This window comes from Pseudophryne corroboree, chromosome 3 (assembly GCF_028390025.1).
Source record: "Pseudophryne corroboree isolate aPseCor3 chromosome 3, aPseCor3.hap2, whole genome shotgun sequence".
NCBI classification, from domain to species: domain Eukaryota; kingdom Metazoa; phylum Chordata; class Amphibia; order Anura; family Myobatrachidae; genus Pseudophryne; species Pseudophryne corroboree.
Genome location: NC_086446.1, coordinates 145,905,166 through 145,924,757, shown reverse-complemented (window position 1 = coordinate 145,924,757; position 19,592 = coordinate 145,905,166). Strand labels below are relative to the sequence as shown.

The following is a 19,592-nucleotide window of genomic DNA, read 5'->3' as shown; positions in this document are numbered from 1 at the left end:
AAATGGCGCTGGTGAGTGCTGAGGGAGAAGCCCCGCCCCCTCGGTTGCGGGCTTCTGTCCCGCTTAAACTGTAAAATTGGCAGGGGCTCATACATATACAGTGCCCAGCTGTATATATGTTATATTTTTGCCAAAAAGAGGTTTATATTGCTGCCCAGGGTGCCCCCCCTGCGCCCTGCACCCTTACAGTGACCGGAGTATGTGAGGTGTATGGGATCAATGGTGCACAGCTGCAGTGCTGTGCTTTACCTCAGTGAAGATCATGAACTCTTCTGCCGCCTCTGAAGTCTTCTTTTCTTCTCATACTCACCCGGCTTCTATCTTCTGAATCTGCGAGGGGGACGGCGGCGCGGCTCTGGGATGGACGGCGAGGGTGAGATCCTGCGTACCAATCCCTCTGGAGCTAATGGTGTCCAGTAGCCTAAGAAGCAGGACCTTGCAACTCAGAGAGTAGGGCTGCTTCTCTCCCCTCAGTCCCTCGATGCAGGGAGTCTGTTGCCAGCAGTGCTCCCTGAAAATTAAAAACTTAACAAAATACTTTCTGTCAGAAAGCTCAGGAGAGCTCCTGAAAAGCACCCAGTCTCCACTGGGCACAGTATCAAACTGAGGTATGGAGGAGGGGCATAGAGGGAGGAGCCAGTGCACACCCAGAACTAGAGTCTTTCTTAAAGTGCCCATGTCTCCTGCTATCCCCATGGTCCTTACGGAGTCCCCAGCATACTCTAGGACATTAGAGAAACTAGAATTTTAATACCTACCGGTAAATCCTTTTCTCTTAGTCCGTAGAGGATGCTGGGCACCCGTCCCAGTGTGTACTGTGTCTGCTGTTATTAAATGGCCCTTAACTCCAGAATATTTATGTGGAGACAACTTTCCTGACTTGACCATCTTCCTTGGACGTTTTCCCCATGTGTGACTGCTCCCCACCTCGAAAGGGTTGCATCCGTGGTCCCTAGGATCCAGTCCTGGATCCCGAACCATCGCCCCTCTAGGAGGTGAGAACTGTGCAGCCACCAATGGAGTGAGATTCTGGTCTTGGAAGACAGGATTATCCTCCGGTGCATGTGTAGGTGGGATCCGGACCACTTGTCCAACAGGTCCCACTGGAACACTCTGGCATGGAACCTGCCAAACTGAATGGCCTCGTAGGCCGCAACCATCTTCCCCAGCAACCGAATGCATTGATGGAATAACACTCTTGCTGGTTTCAGAATTAGTTTGACCAGACTCTGGATCTCCATAGCCTTTCCACTGGAGGAAAACCTCTTCTGTGTCCAGTATCACTCCCAAAAACAACAACCGCGTCATTGGGACCAACTGCGATTTTGGCAAGTTTAGGAGCCAACCATGTTGTTGAAGAACTGTCAGGGAGAGTGCAATGTTTTGCACCAACTGGTCCCTGGATCTCGCCTTTATCAGGAGAACATCCAAGTACGGGATAATTGTGACTCCTTGTTTGCGAAGGAGAACCATCATTTCCGCCATCACCCTGGTGAAAATCCTCGGAGCCGTGGACAGACCAAATGGCAACGTCTGAAATTAGTAATGACAATCCTGAATTGCAAACCTCAGGTAGCTTGATGCAGTGGCTAAATGGGAACATGTAAGTAGGCATCCTTTAAGTTTACCAAAACCATGAAATCTCCTTCCTCCGGACTGGAGATCACTACCGTGAGAGATTCCATCTTGAAATTGAATTTCTTTAGGTAGAAATTGAGGGATTTCAGATTTCAGATTGGTCTGACTGAGCCGTCCGGCTTCGGGACCACGAAGAGGCTTGAATAAAAACCTTCTCCCTGCTGACTAAGGCTGATTTGAACAATCGGTGAGGGGGAACGTCTTGAAACCCCAGTTTGTACCCTTGGGACACTATTTGTAAAACCCATGAGTCCAGGTCCGAATGAATCCAGAACTGACTGAAGAGTTTTAGACGTGCCCCCACTGGTGCGGGCACCTGCAAGAAAGCCCTAGCGTCATGCAGTGGATTTGGCAGAAGCAGAGGACAATCTCTGCTCCTGCAATCTTGAAGAGGCTACAGACCTCTTCCCTCTTCTCCTTCCTCTACCTGCAAAGAAAGGGGAATCTTAACTTCTTGCATATCTATTGGGCCGAAATGACTGCATCAGATAATGATGCGTCTTTATCCGTTGAGAGGGAACATAGTGCAAGAAGGTTGACTTACCTGCGGGAGCTGCCGAGATCAAATTAACTAGGCCGGCGCCAAACAAGGCTTCACCTTCATAGGGAAGAGACTCCCTTTCTTCTTGGAGTCAGCATCAGCATTTCCTTGGTGAATCCAGATATACAGGTAATGGGGGGAAGGGGATGTGTTCTGCACCAGCTATTAAATTCTAAATATTTGTATGAAGAGGCCCCAATAAATGTCCATCAGTTATATTAAATATTAATTGTAGGACGTTCGGGGGTGCTACCAGAGACAAGTAATGTTATGCAGGAAAGGAGAAGAGAAAAGAATGTCTCTTTTGCTGGCGCACAAATGATGATTTAAAAATTAACTTTTAATAAATTTGTTAAAATTGTCTAAACACGAAATAAAGTACAATAAGTTTGTATAATGTAATTATCATATATAATAAATGGAAATACATTTATTAATATCAAGGTTCGCTACCTGTGTTGTGTCTTTATTATTGATCCAAATTGACTATATCAATTAGTCTGATACTGAATTACTGGACACTATGTAATATTAGTTGAATGTATATTAGTAATTCACTTGACAAATGTCAGAACTTGGCAATAGTTCTACATATCATACACTTACAGCACTCTTTCCACAATATTTTCCCTTTATTCCAGATCAAATGGTATAATCCCCCACAGTAATTATTCCTGTTATAGTATAGTACAGTATGGTTGCTGGGAACGTCTTTAATGAAAAGAGAGGGAACATCTAATGTGTCTCCTTATGGGTAAAATACTTGCAAGCTAAGTGCTATGAATAGCATCAGCATGTAGATAAATGCTGAGTGTTAGGTGAGTAATGCAGATAAATAGGGATATCTAATAATTCTATAGAATAGTGGGTGAATTATTAGATATCCCTATTTATCTGCACCTCTAAGCACACTATTTGACTGTCCACACCCTGCTGTGCCTATTACCCATCTCCTCCACCACCCTCAACACTGACCCACACATCATTCACCCACAAAGATACAATAAAGGTAGTTTGGATAAATTAGCTAAATGAAATGGATTTAACCAATTTATCTAAATGACCATTTTTGGATGTTTTCCAGTGTTTGGGAGCAAATGGTCAATTGTCATTTGCTGCCACATATTAGCATAATTTTGTTTCAACTAGAAAAAATAAATGGACAGATAATCTAAGTGTGGATCCAGTTTAATGCTGATTTCAGAGCCAACTATAGACTTGATTGAGGTACTGTGTCCTCGGTACCAAATACCAATTAAAATAATATTGTGAGGTGTGAGGTGTTCAAAAAAGACTGAAAATGAGTGGAAATTATGGTTATTGAGGTTAATAATACTATGGGATCAAAATGACCCCCAAATTCTATGATTTAAGCTGTTTTTTAGGGTTTTTTGAAAAAAACACCCGAATCCAAAACACACCCGAATCCGACAAAAAAATTTCGGTGAGGTTTTGCCAAAACGCGTCCGAACCCAAAACACGGCCGCGGAACCGAACCCAAAACCAAAACACAAAACCCGAAAAATTTCCGGTGCACATCACTACTTAATTAGAACTTCGGTCAATGTGAATTAACCATTGGACTCAACCATGGTTATCCTTAAAACCCAGGGGTCTATTTAAGATCGATCTTAATCGATGTTGGGCTTCCAGGTTGAAAAAAACACACATTTACTAACATTTTAAAATTTATATAAAAAATCATCTGTTCGTAAATGCAGTGCACATGGTTTTGCCCAACTGCTAACAAAAATCCTGCTGCGATCAACTCAGAATTACCCCCCATGTGCACTGCAGGGAAGGCAGATTTAACATGTGCAGAGAGAGGCCCTCATTCCGAGTTGATCGCTCGCAAGCTGCTTTTAGCATCATTGCACACGCTAAGCCGCCGCCTACTGGGAGTGAATCTTAGCATCTTAAAATTGCGAAAGAAAGATTCGCAATATTGCGAAAAGACATCTCTGTGCAGTTTCTGAATAGCTCGAGACTTACTCTGCCAGTGCGATCAGTTCAGTGCTTGTCGTTCCTGGTTTGACGTCACAAACACACCCAGCGTTCGCCCAGACACTCCTCCGTTTCTCCAGCCACTCCCGCGTTTTTCCCAGAAACGGTAGCGTTTTTTCCCACACGCCCATAAAATGACCAGTTTCCGCCCAGAAACACCCACTTCCTGTCAATCACACTCCGATCACCAGAACGAAGAAAAAACCTCGTAATGCCGTGAGTAAAATTCCTAACTGTATAGCAAATTTACTTGGCGCAGTCACAGTGCGAACATTGCGCATGCGCAATAATCGGAAAATCGCTGCGATGCGAAGAAAATTACCGAGCGAACAACTCGGAATGACCACCAGAGTTAGATTTGGGTGTGGTGTGTTCAATCTGCAATCTGATTTGCAGTGTAAAAATAAAGCAGTCAGTATTTACCATGCACAGAAACAAATTAACTCACCCAAATCTAACTCTTTCAGCACATGTTATATCTGCCTCCCCTGCAGTACACATGGTTTTGCCCAACTGCTAACAAAATTCCTGCTGCGATCAACTTGGAATTACCCCCATCGATTGATGTTTTCACACTGCTCGTTCCAACCGCAAAAACTATGAAGAGGATGGGGGCATATACGCAGGGTCCATCCTGTGCATGTGCCTACATTTTCTCCGGGTGCCCCGCAGAAAATGCGAATGCCTCTGCCTGTCAATCAGTAGAGGGCGTACCTTCGCAGGTATATCGCGATCATGAGCCATGTCTCCCATTTTTGTCATTATAGGTGCTCTGTGAGCTGCTGACCATGCCCCAGCCCCTCTGTCTCCCGTGAATAGACATTGTGGCTTATTCAGACCAGATCGCTTCAATTTATTTTCACCCAGCGGGCAATCAGGTCTGCACTGCACATGCGTATGCGCCACAATGCGTAGGTGCGACGGTCCGGAGATCACAAGAAGATTGAGAAGAAGAGGGTGTTTGTGTGGGTGGCAACTGAATGTTTCTAGGGAGTGTCCGGAAAAACACTGGAGGGACCCGGCGTTTTGTGGGAGGATTTGTGACGTCACCTCAATGGCTGAGTAAGTGCTGAGCTGTGCAGCTCTTGTGCACATGTGATCACACACCTGCACAGCAAATTTTCCCTTCCGCTGTAGGCGTCAACTACCTGAGCACAGGGATGCAAAAAACACACCCTAGCGATCAGGTCTGAATTACCCACAATGTGCATATTTGCAGAGCAACAAGCTACAGGGAGCCTTCCACCCCCCCCTTCCCCATGACTATGGGACACTGGGGGGGGGGGGGGTTGTTTGGGTTAGCTGGACATTCCCAAAAAAGTGACTGTCCTGCAAAAATTGGGTTAGTTGGGAGGTATGTGCAAATACATTTATTGTTTTGCATGCAGGGTAAATACTGGCTTCTTTGACATTTAGCCACAAATGCTGCACAGTTGAATTACAGTATTACACTGCAATTAACAGTTATGCTAGGACATTCCTTCTCCCAAAATCTACCTCTCTCTGCATGTTACATCTGTCCCACAGTGGCGTGCGGTGAGGTCAGTGGCTAGTGAGGCACTACAGCCATAATGTCCGCTGAATTCTGCCGATGACCCTTAGCCAATGCCCGCTACTGCCTCTGAGCCGATACCCACTGCCACCGCCAATGGCTTACAAACTCTCCCACAATCAACTGACCCAGCCCTCCACCACTAATTTCTATCTCAGTCCGATGCCGCCAATGCCCTGCTCATTGTTCTTGTGATATATTATAAATTTTTAAAGAAAAAAAAAATGAGTGTTTGGGACTGGGAAGGGTGAGGGAGGAGGACATGAATGCACTTTTGTTGTCCAGGGCTTCCATTAACTTAAAGGAGAAGGGTCTGAATGGGTTAAAAAAAAATGTGTGAGGTCCCCCCTCCTTAGTATAACCAGCCTCTTTGAGCCGGTCCTGGTTATTTAAATACTGGGGGGAAAAATGGACAGAGGTTCCCCGTATTTAGACAACCAGCACCGGGCTCTTAGACGGGTCCTGGTTCCAAAAATACGTGGGACAAAAGATGTAGGGGTCCCCCATATTTTTAAAACCAGCACCGGGCTCCACTAGCCAAAGAGATAATGCCACAGACGGGGGACACTTTTATGTAGGTCCCTGCGGCCCTGGCATTACCCCTCCAACTAGTCACCCCTGGCCGGGGTTCCCTGGAGGAGTGGGGACCCCTTAAATCAAGAGGTTCCTCCCCTCGAGGCACCCAAGGGCCAGGGGTGAAGCCCGAGGCTGTCCCCAGCACCCCTGGGTGGTGGGTGCCGGGCTGATAGCCATAAGTGTAAAAAAAGAACATTGTTTTTTTGTTGTGGAAGTACAAGGCCCAGCAAGCCTCCCCCACTTGCTGGTACTTGGAGAACCTCAAGTACCAGCAGGCGGGGAAATAACGGGCTCGCTGGTACCTGTAGTTCTACAACAACAAAAAAATACCCAAATAAAAACACAAACACACACACCGTGACAGTAAAATTATTGAGACAGGCTGTAGCATGTGGATGCATGTAACCCTATAAAAGTGATGGATTGGGTGACTATTACAATACCCACTGTTGCTGTCTGAAAAATGATGGATTTATAGATTGCTCTGCCGAGATATGTTTTTTTTCTAAAATGCACCACAGGTATGGATGGATAGTATACTTGATGACACAGAGGTAGGTAGAGCAGTGGCCTACTGTACCGTACTGCTATATATTATATTATTTATTATTATTATTATCCTTTATTTATATGGCGCCACAAGGGTTCCGCAGCACCCAATTACAGAGTACATAAACAAATAATCAAACAGGAAAACAGCAACTTACAGTTGATGACAATATAGGACAAGTACAGGGTAAATAAACATAGCTACATCAGCAGATGACACTGGAATAAGTATCAGGTGGCAGAAGACTGCTGGATTTGGTGCAGCTGAAGATTATTAAAGTAAGAAAAGAGTAAGCACATGAGGGAAGAGGGCCCTGCTCGTGAGAGCTTACATTCTAAAGGGGAGGGGTAGACAGACAGGGGTGAGACAGATGGGGTACATAGAGAGCGTGGAACAGAGGTTTAGGATGAGATTTGGCTGGGTTTGGTGAAGAAGTGGGTCTTGAGAGCCCATTTGAAGTTTTGTAGAGAGGTGGAGAGTCTGAGGGGGAGAGGTAGGGAATTCCAGAGAAGTGGTGCAGCACGTGAAAAATCTTGGAGGTAGGAGTGGGAGGAAGTAATCCGTAGGCAGGAGAGTCGGCGTGCATTAGCAGAGCGAAGAGGACGGGTGGGAGTGTAAAGCGAGATAAGATCAGAGATGTAGATGGGAGAGGAGTGGTTAGGGGCTTTGTAAGCAAGTGTGAGAAGCTTGAAATGGATTCTGAAAGGGAAGGGGAGCCAGGGAAGGACTAGTAAGAGAGGAGAGGTGGACGTACTGCATTTGGTGAGGAAAATGAGCCGGGCAGCAGCATTGACGATATATTGGAGTGGAGAGAGGTATTTGTCAGGAATGCCAGTCAGGAGGAGATTACAGTAGTCCAGTCTGGAGATGACCAGTGAGTGGATAAGAGTCTTAGTAGCATCCTGGGTCAGAAAGGGTCTGATCCTGGAAATATTTTTTAGATGAAAACGGCAGGTTTGTAAGAGGTGCTGAATGTGTGGTTTGAAGGAGAGGGAGGAGTCAAGGATTACTCCAAGACAGCGCACTTGGGGGGTAGAGGAGATAGTAGTGCCATCAATAGATAATGAGATTGTAGGAGGTGAGGTTATGCGGGAGGGAGGGAAGATGATCAGCTCGATCTTAGACATGTTAAGTTTAAGAAAGCGCTGGGACATCCAGGAAGAGATAGCAGAGAGACAGTTGGAGATACGAGTGAGGAGAGTAGGGGAGAGGTCTGGAGAGGAAAGATAGATTTGAGTGTCATCAGCATAGAGATGATATTGGAAACCAAAAGAACTAATGAGCTTACCTAGTGAGGACGTATAGAGAGAGAAGAGGACCAAGGACAGAACCTTGGGGTACCCCTACAGTTAGTGGAAGTGAGGGGGAGGTGGAGTCATGAGAGGAGACAGAGAATGAACGGTCAGAAAGGTAGGACGACAACCAAGAGAGGGCAGTGTTACGCAGACCAATGGAGTGAAGGATTTGCAGTAGGAGAGGATGGTCCACAGTGTCAAAAGCAGCAGAGAGATCAAGTAGAATAAGTAGAGAGTAGTGTCCCTTAGATTTAGCAGCATGGAGGTCATTGCATACTTTTGTAAGGGCAGTTTCAGTGGAGTGGAGAGGACGGAAGCCAGACTGGAATGGGTCAAGCAGTGAGTGTGAGGAAAGAAAGGAAGTAAGGCGGTTGTAGACAATACGCTCAAGGAGTTTGGAGGCAAAAGGGAGAAGAGAGATGGGTCGGTAGTTGGAGAGAGTGTTTGGATCAAGGGTAGGTTTTTTAAGAATAGGAGAGATGAGAGCGTGGTTGAAGGCAGAGGGGACAGTGCCTGATGAGAGGGAGAGATTGAGAAGGTGGGAAAGATGGGAACAAGCAGAAGAAGAGATGTGGCAGAGGAGGCGGGAGGGGATAGGGTCAAGTGGGGAGGTGGTGAGGGGACAGGAACGAATGAGGGCCATGACTTCCTCTCCAGATGCATGGGAGAAAGATGACAGAGTTGGTGCGAGGGATGGGGAGGGTTGGTAAGGGATGGGAGAAGGCTGGTTACTGATAGTCTGGTGTGATGTGATGTCAGCTCTGGTAAAAGTCAGATTTCTTTGTCTCAGATCTTCCTCTAGCCTTGTTCTTATTTCGAGAGTTCCCTTGTGCTGCCTCAGTTGGATCTCCTTCACTTGACAGGGGGGTGCCCGAGCAGCGACCCTCCCCAGCTCTAGCCCAACTCCTACTAACCTGCCAGGTGAGATACTATAATCACGAAGGTGCTTCTCCCAGGGCAAGGCTCACCCATTGCACTCTGGGTGTGCTGCTCCTGCGATTTCCCCAAATGTGGGAAACTTGACTGCATAATTTGTGTTTCCCCTGGTCGGCTCTCGTATAATTCAGATCTCTTTGTCTCAGGTCTCTCTCCAGCCTAGTTTGCTGTCTGTTTCCACTTCTCTTTTCTTGAGCTGCTCCCTTCTATGCCCTTGCGCACTATCCTGACTTCTCCCGTCTGCTTACTTTGTGCCTTCCAACGCACAATGCGAACTACAGGTAGTGCTGCAGGTCCCACACCCTTTTATTTGCCTTACAGAGCAGCTCTGGAGCTGTTACAGTGCCCAGCTGCTGCAAGAAATCAGCTTGAATGCTTCGGGGCTGGGGCATAGCCAACATGAGCCCCACACCGAAGGAGGGTGGAGGTGTTTAATGCGAACTAGGGGTCATCCAAGCGCCGAAAAATGCTGCCATGCCCTGCACGCCCCTTTTCTCTTTTCATATGCAGACGAGGGTTGAAGCCAACTTTGACCCACTGCTTGGATGACATCACCATATGCAAATCCATCTGCTGCAGGCCTTCCCCCAGGAATGCTTGCACTAGTTGTTGCATTTGGTTTGTTGTTTGGGGGTGCTTCAGTATTAGGTAGCCTTCTGCCCTCCCATGTTCATCTGAAAATATGTGTTCTCCCTGCAGTTGTTGTCCCCAGATGAGAGTTCCCTTGTGCTGCCTCAGTTGAATCTCCTTTACTTGACAGAGATGTGCCTGAGCAGCGGCCCTCCCAAGCCCTATCCCAAATCATACTTATTTTGCATAGGAGATACCATGGTCATGAAGATTGTTCTCCCAGGGTGAGGTTCATTCATTGTATTCTGGGTATGCTGACCCGTATGATTTCCCCAAATGTGGGAAACTCGACTGCATTATTTGTGGTAGTGGGGGACTGTGTTTGTTCTTTCCTCTGGTCAGCTCTGGTAAAAGTCAGATTTATTTGTCTCAGATCTTCCTCTAGCCTTGTTCTTCTTTCGAGAGATTCCTTGTGCTGCCTCAGTTGGATCTCCTTCACTTGACAGGGGGGTGCCCGAGCAGCGACCCTCCCCAGCTCTAGCCCAACTCCTACTTACCTGCCAGGTGATATACTATGATCATGAAGGTGCTTCTCCCAGGGCAAGGCTCACTCATTGCACTCTGGGTGTGCTGCTCCTGTGATTTTTCCAAATGTGGGAAACTTGACTGCATAATTTGTTTTTCCCCTGGTCGGCTCTCGTATAATTCAGATCTCTTTGTCTCAGGTCTCTCTCCAGCCTAGTTTGCTGTCTGTTTCCACTTCTCTTTTCTTGAGCCGCTCCCTTCTATGCCCTTGCGCACTATCCTGACTTCTCCCGTCTGCTTAATTTGACTACAACCACCAATATATTCTGCTGCACTATATATATGCAAAGCTAATTCTGCTGGGTAATTACAACTGACTAAAACCACCAATATATTCTGCTGCACTATATCTATATTTGCAAAGCTAATTCTGCTGGGTAATTACAATTGACTACAACCACCAATATATTCTGCTGCACTATATCTATATATGCAAAGCTAATTCTGCTGAGTAATTACAATTGACTACAACCACCAATATATTCTGCTGCACTATATCTATATATGCAAAGCTAATTCTGCTAGGTAATGCAAATTGAAACATTATTGTATAGTATGTGATTTTGAAGTACTTTTTTAAAGTTTTGAATGATATAGACTCAGTTTAGTCTTTGTGGAATGCCTGGTTGTTGTTTTTAAGGTAATTTATTGCCTGGCATTTGAGGGGGTGGGGTGTGGTTACAGATTTCAATTATTGGTTTCACTTGTAATAGTCTTCTACTTAAGTCCAATGGTGTAGGCTGTGCAAAGCCATTTGGCTGTGCATTTATTGATCTAAGCGTGCATTTTTATCAAACCGTGATAAAATTGACACATAACAGCAGTGTTCAATCAGCGTTCAATCGAAGTGAAAAAGAAGGAAAACAGAAGCACACCAATCTAACAAAACAAAGAAAACTGAAGAACTAATAACAAATGTGAGTCACTTACTCCTCAGATCACTCACCTCCTGATTGTTGCATCTGATTACATAGCACAGAACTACCTTACTTGGACATTTCATAAACCATCCATTTCACCTACAAATGCCTGTATCTGTATTATTGTAATTTTGTTTTTTAAGCACAGCTGCACCAATGCAATTTTACCTGCAAACACTTAAAACATCTAACATAATTACCATTGCTTCTTAAACCTCTCACAATCCTTTCATTTCTTACACTCCAAATACTTTTCTGCACCCACTTTATCTACGCTTTTGACTCATTTCATACTAAATCTACACCCCTTGAGCCTACACAGCTTTTCTCACCTGCATTTCTGCAATTCTTCTGCTCGGATTGCCTTACAGTCTCCTCTCCTACTTCCACTTTCCCTCAACCTATTTACCTACTTAACACTATGTCAAGGTTTTCTTATACTCCCCACATCACTAAGTGTCTACCTAATAATGTATCTTTAGCCTTCCCCCCTAGTCTCCTCCACCTCCTCCTCTCTCCCCTCCTCTGTCTCCCCTCCATCCCTCTGTTTCCTTCCCCCACCTTTCCTGTTACCCCACTTTCATTCACCTCTGCCCCATGGTCCTGCTACCCCACAACTCAGCCCTGCTCCCTCTCTCCCTTCCCTGTCACCTCCCCACACCCCCATCCACATCACACTGACCTCCCTCCCTGCCCACCTCCTGCAGTTTCCCCTCCTAGCTCAGGCACCCGTACCATCACTACTCTCTCATCATCCCTGCCCTCAAAGTTAATCCCACCTCATCGCTACAGCAACCCTGAAAATCTAATTCACATCTCTCCCACAAACTCATACCCCCTATCCTGTGCCCTCTGGAATGCCAGATCTGTTTATAACAAACTGGTCCCCACTCATGACCTTTTCATTTCCAACTCCCTACACCTACTAGCCATTACTGAAACTTGGATTACGCCCTCTGACACTACTTCTGCTGCTGCTCTCTCTGCTGGGGGCCTTACATTCACACACACACCCCGACCTGGGGGTCGCCATGGGGGTGGTGTTGGGGTCCTTTTACCTTCTAGTTACTCCTACCAACTCATACCACCAGAACCATCCCTTATATTCTTTACATTTGAGGTCCACGCCATATGCCTCTTCCAACCAGTTTATCTTAGAGTAGCTGTCATTTACCGCCCCCCTGGCACTGCTTCCAAATTAATCGACAACTTTGCTTCCTGGCTTCCTCACTTCCTCTCTTCTGACATTCCCACCATTATCCTAGGCGATTTCAACATCCCTATTGACATCCCCACACAATCCCCTGCCTCTAAACTCCTTAACCTCACCTCTTCACTTGGTCTCTCCCAGTGGACCTCCTCACCCTCCCATGTGAATGGGAGCTCACTGGATCTGGTCTTCACTCACCGCTGTGATATTTCTGATTTTTCCAACTCCCCATTTCCCCTCTCTGACCACCACCTGCTCTCCTTTAACCTATCTCTCTCGACTTCCCCATCTCTACCTCCTAAGGCTACCATCACTAAGCGTAACATTGAAGCTATTGACACCACATTCCTTTCCTCCCTGTTTGACTCACTTCTCTCTCCTATTCTCTCTCTCTCATGCCCTGAACAAGCCACTTCCACATACAATGCTTCCCTTACTTCTGCTCTTGACTCTGTTGCTCCACCAACCACTATTCACCCTCACAAATTAACACCTCAACCCTGGCACACCAAATGCACCAGATATCTGCAAAAATGCTCACGTACGGCTGAGCGACACTGGAGGAAATCACGCTCTAAGGCAGACTTCCTCCATTTCAAACTTATGCTCTCATCCTTCAGTGCTGCCCTTTCTCTTGCTAAACAGTCATACTTCAAGAACCTCATCTCCTCCCAGTCTTCCAACCCCCGGCGCCTCTTTGCCACTCTCAACTCACTCCTCTGCCCACCTCCACCTCGTCTCCCTTCCTCACTCTCTGCTCTTGACTTTGCCACTTACTTCACATCCAAAATTGACTCCATACGTCAGGACATCACATCACACCAGACTATCAGTAACCAGCCTTCTCCCAACCCTTACCAACCCTCCCCATCCCTCGCACCAACTCTGTCATCTTTCTCCCATGCATCTGGAGAGGAAGTCATGGCCCTCATTCGTTCCTGTCCCCTCACCACCTCCCCACTTGACCCAATCCCCTCCCGCCTCCTTTGCCACCTCTCTTCTTCTGCTTTTTCCCATCTTTCCCACCTTCTCAATCTCTCCCTCTCATCAGGCACTGTCCCCTCTGCCTTCAAGCACGCTCTCATCTCTCCTATTCTTAAAAAACCTACCCTTGATCCAAACACTCTCTCCAACTACCGACCCATCTCTCTCCTCCCTTTTGCCTCCAAACTCCTTGAGCGTATTGTCTACAACCGCCTTACTTCCTTTCTTTCCTCACACTCACTGCTTGACCCATTCCAGTCTGGCTTCCGTCCTCTCCACTCCACTGAAACTGCCCTTACAAAAGTATGCAATGACCTCCATGCTGCTAAATCTAAGGGACACTACTCTCTACTTATTCTACTTGATCTCTCTGCTGCTTTTGACACTGTGGACCATCCTCTCCTACTGCAAATCCTTCACTCCATTGGTCTGCGTAACACAGCCCTCTCTTGGTTGTCGTCCTAACTTTCTGACCGTTCATTCTCTGTCTCCTCTCATGACTCCACCTCCCCCTCACTTCCACTAACTGTAGGGGTACCCCAAGGTTCTGTCCTTGGTCCTCTTCTCTTCTCTCTCTATACGTCCTCACTAGGTAAGCTCATTAGTTCTTTTGGTTTCCAATATCATCTCTATGCTGATGACACTCAAATCTATCTTTCCTCTCCAGACCTCTCCCCTACTCTCCTCACTCGTATCTCCAACTGTCTCTCTGCTATCTCTTCCTGGATGTCCCAGCGCTTTCTTAAACTTAACATGTCTAAGACCGAGCTGATCATCCTACCTCCCTCCCGCATAACCTCACCTCCTACAATCTCATTATCTATTGATGGCACTACTATCTCCTCTACCCCCCAAGTGCGCTGTCTTGGAGTAATCCTTGACTCCTCCCTCTCCTTCAAACCACACATTCAGCACCTCTCACAAACCTGCCGTTTTCATCTAAAAAATATTTCCAGGATCAGACCCTTTCTGACCCAGGATGCTACTAAGACTCTTATCCACTCTCTGGTCATCTCCAGACTGGACTGCTGTAATCTCTTCCTGACTGGCATTCCTGACAAATACCTCTCTCCACTCCAATCTATCCTCAATGCTGCTTCCCGGCTCATTTTCCTCACCAAACGCACTACGTCCACCTCTCCTCTCTTACTAGTTCTTCACTGGCTCCCCTTCCCTTTCAGAATCCATTTCAAGCTTCTCACACTTGCTTACAAAGCCCTCACCCACTCCTCTCCCATCTACATCTCTGATCTTATCTCGCTTTACACTCCCACCCGCCCTCTTCGCTCTGCTAATGCACACCGACTCCTGCCTACGGATTACTTCCTCCCACTCCTACCTCCAAGATTTTTCACGTGCTGCACCACTTCTCTGGAATTCCCTATCTCTCCCCCTCAGACTCTCCACCTCTCTACAAAACTTCAAACGGGCTCTCAAGACCCACTTCTTCACCAAACCCAGCCAAATCTCATCCTAAACCTCTGTTCCACGCTCTCTATGTACCCCATCTGTCTCACCCCTGTCTGTCTACCCCTCCCTTTTAGAATGTAAGCTCTCACGAGCAGGGCCCTCTTCCCTCATGTGCTTACTCTTTTCTTACTTTAATAATCTTCAGCTGCACCAAATCCAGCAGTCTTCTGCCACCTGATACTTATTCCAGTGTCATCTGCTGATGTAGCTATGTTTATTTACCCTGTACTTGTCCTATATTGTTGTCAACTGTAAATTGCTGTTTTCCTGTTTGATTATTTGTTTATGTACTCTGTAATTGGGCACTGCGGAACCCTTGTGGCGCCATATAAATAAAGGATAATAATAATAATAATAAATAATATAATATATAGCAGTACGGTACAGTAGGCCACTGCTCTACCTACCTCTGTGTCGTCAAGTATACTATCCATCCATACCTGTGGTGCATTTTAGAAAAAAACATGTCTCGGCAGAGCAATCTATAAATCCATAATTTTTCAGACAGCAACAGTGGGTATTGTAATAGTCACCCAATCCATCACTTTTATAGGGTTACATGCACCCACATGCTACAGCCTGTCTCAATAATTTTACTGTCACGGTGTGTGTGTTTGTGTTTTTATTTGGGTATTTTTTGTTGTTGTAGAACTACAGGTACCAGCAAGCCCGTTATTTCCCCGCCTGCTGGTACTTGAGGTTCTCCAAGTACCAGCAAGCGGGGGAGGCTTGCTGGGCCTTGTAGTTCCACAACAACAAAAACAATATTCTTTTTTTACACACATGGCTATCAGCCCGGCACCCACCACCCAGGGGTGCTGGGGACAGCCTCGGGCTTCACCTCTGGCCCTTGGGTGCCTCGAGGGGAGGAACCTCTTGATTTAAGGGGTCCCCACTCCTCCAGGGAACCCCGGCCAGGGGTGACTAGTTGGAGGGGTAATGCCAGGGCCGCAGGGACCTACATAAAAGTGTCCCCCGTCTGTGGCATTATCTCTCTGGCTAGTGGAGCCCGGTGCTGGTTTTAAAAATATGGGGGACCCCTACATCTTTTGTCCCACGTATTTTTGGAACCTGGACCGTTCTAAGAGCCCGGTGCTGGTTGTCTAAATACGGGGAACCCCTGTCCAATTTTCCCCCCAGTATTTAAATAACCAGGACCAGCTCAAAGAGCCCGAGGCTGGTTATACTAAGGAGGGGGGACCTCACGCATTTTTTTTAACCCATTCAGACCCTTCTCCTTTAAGTTAATGGAAGCCCTGGACAACAAAAGTGCATTCATGTCCTCCTCCCTCACCCTTCCCAGTCCCAAACACTCATTTTTTTTTCTTTAAAAATGTATAATATATAACAAGAACAATGAGCAGGCAGGCAGCGGGCATTGGCGGCATCGGACTGAGATAGAAATTAGTGGTGGAGGGCTGGGTCAGTTGATTGTGGGAGAGTTTGTAAGCCATTGACGGTGGCAGCGGGTATCGGCTCAGAGGCAGTAGCGGGCATTGGCTAAGGGTCATCGGCAGGATTCGGCGGAAATTATGGCTGTAGTGCCTCACTAGCCACTGACCTCACCGCACGCCACTGTGGGACAGATGTAACATGCAGAGAGAGGTAGATTTGGGAGGGGGAATGTCCTAGCATAACTGTTAATTGCAGTGTAATACTGTAATTCAGCTGTGCAGCATTTGTGGCTAAATGTCAAAGAAGCCAGTATTTACCCCGCATGCAAAACAATAAATGTATTTGAACATACCTCCCAACTATACCAATTTTTGCAGGACAGTCACTTTTTTGGGGAATGTCCAGCTAACAACCCCCCCCCCCTGTGGGGGCCGCAGTGTCCCATAGTCATGGGGAAGGGGGGGGGGTAATGGAAGGCTCCCTGTAGCTTGTTGCTCTGCAAATATGCACATTGTGGGTAATTCAGACCTGATCGCTAGGGTGTGTTTTTTGCATCCCTGTAATCAGGTAGTTGCCGCCTACAGCGGAAGGGAAAATTTGCTGTGCAGGTGTGTGATCACATGTGCACAAGAGCTGCACAGCTCAGCACTTACTCAGCCATTGAGGTGACGTCACAAATCCTCCCACAAAACGCCGGGTCCCTCCAGTGTTTTTCCGGACACTCCCTAGAAACATTCAGTTGCAACCCACACAAACACCCTCTTCTTGTCAATCTTCTTGTGATCTCCGGACCGTCGCACTTACGCATTGTGGCGCATACGCTTGTGCAGTGCAGACCTGATTGCCCGTTGGGTGAAAATAAATTGAAGCGATCTGGTCTGAATAAGCCTCAATGTCTATTCACGGGAGACAGAGGGGCTGGGGCATGGCCAGCAGCTCACAGAGCACCTATAATGACAAAAATGGGAGACATGGCTCATGATCGCGATATACCTGCGAAGGTACGCCCTCTACTGATTGACAGGCAGAGGCATTCGCATTTTCTGCGGGGCACCCGGAGAAAATGTAGGCACACGCACAGGATGGACCCTGCGTATATGCCCCAATCCTCTTCATAGTTTTTGCGGTTGGAACGCGTATTACGATCCAAACTGAATTAGGCCCTATGTCTTATATACACGAGCAGTGTGAAAATGGGGGTAATTCGATGGGGGTAATTCCAAGTTGATCGCAGCAGGAATTTTGTTAGCAGTTGGGCAAAACCATGTGTACTGCAGGGGAGGCAGATATAACATGTGCAGAAAGAGTTAGATTTGGGTGAGTTATTTTGTTTCTGTGCAGGGTAAATACTGACTGCTTTATTTTTACACTGCAAATTAGATTGCAGATTGAACACACCACACCCAAATCTAACTCTCTCTGCACATGTTAAATCTGCCTTCCCTGCAGTGCACATAGGTGGTCATTCCGAGTTGTTCGCTCGGTAATTTTCTTCGCATCGCAGCGATTTTCCGCTTAATGCGCATGCGCAATGTTCGCACTGCGACTGCGCCAAGTAAATTTGCTATGCAGTTAGGAATATTACTCATGGTTTTTTCATCGTTCTGGTGATCGTAATGTGATTGACAGGAAGTGGGTGTTTCTGGGCGGAAACAGACCGTTTTAGGGGCGTGTGGGAAAAAATGCTACCGTTTCTGGGAAAAACGCGGTAATGGCTGGAGAAACGGAGGAGTGTCTGGGCGAACGCTGGGTGTGTTTGTGACGTCAAACCAGGAACGACAAGCACTGAACTGATCGCACTGGCAGAGTAAGTCTCGAGCTACTCAGAAACTGCACAGAGATGTCTTATCGCAATAGTGCAAATCTTTCGTTCGCAATTTTAAGATGCTAAGATTCACTCCCAGTAGGCGGCGGCTTAGCGTGTGCAATGCTGCTAAAAGCAGCTTGCGAGCGAACAACTCGGAATGAGGGCCATGGGGGGTAATTCTGAGTTGATCGCAGCAGGATTTTTGTTAGCAGTTGGGCAAAACCATGTGCACTGCATTTACGAACAGATGATTTTTTATATAAATTTTAAAATGTTAGTAAATGTGTGTTTTTTTTTCAACCTGGAAGCCCAACATCGATTAAGATCGATCTTAAATAGACCCCTGGGTTTTAAGGATAACCATGGTTGAGTCCAATGGTTAATTCACATTGACCGAAGTTCTAATTAAGTCACCCGTGCTCAAGCATGATATCCTTAAAATCTGGATTGCAATGGCAGCATTTGGGAACTATGCCTAAGGGTTTAATTTTTACATTTATCCACTGACAATAAATCTACCTACAATATCCCTGTAACTGTTATGATTACAGTATTTCACTAAATAATTTAATTTGCTGAACCCTCTGTAAAAAGAAATATTAAGATGCTGTAATTCCCAGATGCAGCAAATTTGTTAGCTAGTGGGCAAAACCATGTGCACTGCAGGGATGGGGGGGGGGGGGGGGCAGATATAACATTTGCAGAGAGATTTAGGTGGGTTATATTGTTTGTGTGCAGGGTAAATACTGGCTGTTTTGTTTTTACACTGCAATGTAGATTTCAGTTTGAACACACCGCACCAAAATCTAACTCTCTCTGCACATATTATACACCCCCCCCCCTGCAGTGTACATGGTTTTAGCTAATAAATTTGCTGCTGTGATCAGATCTGAGTTAAGCCCTATGTATTTGGCACTGGCAAAGGGTTAGAGCCTTGCTGTAGAACTCACACCTTTCTTATCATGCATTGTAATATTTCCTATGTCCTGATGTTGTGCTCTCTGCTCCATCCAAGTAAACAGCAATGTAGCGTGGCTATCAAAGAGCGTGAAGATTGCAGATTTCCTGGGATTAATGCTAAAGAATGCTATTATAGAGGCTGCTGCTTTAATTCAAGTGTCACTGGGGTTAAATGGTGTTTTTACCTTAAAAACACAGGTAGAGTATACAGTACAGTGGTAGAGTGGGAGCATGTAGTGCTATTGATTACAGATTTGATGGAGCTTAAACATGGATAAGGTCCATAGCTATAAGAGTTTATCTTGTGTATCCTTTATTCTTAGTCATGGTCAGATAAGATTAGAAAATACCATTTAAGTGGAAATTTCCTGTTAGCTGTTTTAGCTAAATTGCACCAGTTAAAAAAAAAAAAAAAAACTAAGCTGCTGTAATTCCTGGATGTTTCCTTACTGCATCAACAGGAAGTGACAAGAAACAATGTAATGTGGAACCGTACAGCAGAAGGGATTGCGGCTACCCCACAATAAGTGCAGCGGAATGTAAGAAGAGGAATTGTTGCTTTGACTGCAGCATTCCCGGGGTTAACTGGTGTTTCTTCA

The 19,592-nt window shown here is 46.2% G+C and overlaps 3 non-coding genes across 3 annotated transcripts; all 3 read left to right on the top strand.

Moving 5' to 3' along the window:
* The first annotated feature begins 9,062 nt into the window (after window positions 1-9,062).
* LOC134899410 (U1 spliceosomal RNA) lies at window positions 9,063-9,225 on the top strand. The gene has a single exon (XR_010173086.1). It is a non-coding gene; the product is annotated as a U1 spliceosomal RNA (small nuclear RNA).
* Window positions 9,226-9,895: 670 nt separating this feature from the next.
* On the top strand, window positions 9,896-10,059 carry LOC134899030 (U1 spliceosomal RNA). Its single transcript, XR_010172716.1, has one exon. It is a non-coding gene; the product is annotated as a U1 spliceosomal RNA (small nuclear RNA).
* A 152-nt stretch (window positions 10,060-10,211) lies between these two features.
* LOC134899633 (U1 spliceosomal RNA) lies at window positions 10,212-10,374 on the top strand. The gene has a single exon (XR_010173285.1). It is a non-coding gene; the product is annotated as a U1 spliceosomal RNA (small nuclear RNA).
* The last annotated feature ends 9,218 nt before the right edge of the window (window positions 10,375-19,592 follow it).